Source organism: Cyprinodon variegatus, unplaced genomic scaffold (genome assembly GCF_000732505.1).
Source record: "Cyprinodon variegatus isolate N-32 unplaced genomic scaffold, C_variegatus-1.0 Scaffold260, whole genome shotgun sequence".
NCBI classification, from domain to species: domain Eukaryota; kingdom Metazoa; phylum Chordata; class Actinopteri; order Cyprinodontiformes; family Cyprinodontidae; genus Cyprinodon; species Cyprinodon variegatus.
The window spans coordinates 1,015,607-1,016,512 of NW_015150713.1; positions in this window are offsets into that span (position 1 = coordinate 1,015,607).

Here is a 906-nt window from a genome sequence, read left to right on the forward strand (position 1 = left end):
CCTGTAATGTACTATCATTAAAGGTGTTTGAGAAACACAATTAGTTCATTTCCTCTTGTGATTTGATGAATGTTCATTAAATTATAAAATCCCAAAAGATTGTTATGCTACATTTACTGGAAAAACATAACATGGTTTGACAATAAAAGGTTTGCAGTTACCTTTTATGTAAAAAATATGATAATTATGCATTTTTCCTCCAGAAATTGCAAAAACCTAATTCCTTGCTGCCAAGTTTTTATTCTATCAAATCTTTGGTGATGCAGGATCAGTGGATTCATGGGAAAGTGTCATTTTTTCTTGTCAAAGTATTTTGTGGTTCATGTTTTACAACAAAAAAGAGGGGTTTTAGATTTCTCTCAGTCTGCATCCTCTTTTAGTGCTTCCTAAATAGATCTGCTATAGACTGTAAACATTTGTCCAATGAAATCATTCATAAATGGAAATGCTTAACAAATATCAACAAGAAATGCCAAGCAAGAATAAAACTTTGAAAAGCTAATTTAGAAAAAGTTTTGAGAGTAACTTTGCTGTTTTCTCCAATTTTTTAATGATTTATTTTTCAAAATTTATATTTTCACCCATTTTTTCGAATTTTTTTTTAAACAGATTTCAAATTTTAATATTTCTCCTTTTCAGCTGTACTTCAATCAGTTGCATTCTTCTCTAATCACATGTCACAGACCCCATTCATTTCACTTCAAGTCCAATACTACAGCTTTGAGAATTTGGCAGCTACCTGGAATCAGAGCTGGGATAACTGCTAAATTCTCAAATGTCAAAATTTTTAGGATGGACAGCTGGGCACCATGACGATGTTTTTTTCAAACAGAAATATTTTGTGGTTTGACTGCCAGAACTTCATTGTACCTGAGTGCAGATCGCATCTAGATCGATATCGATGGT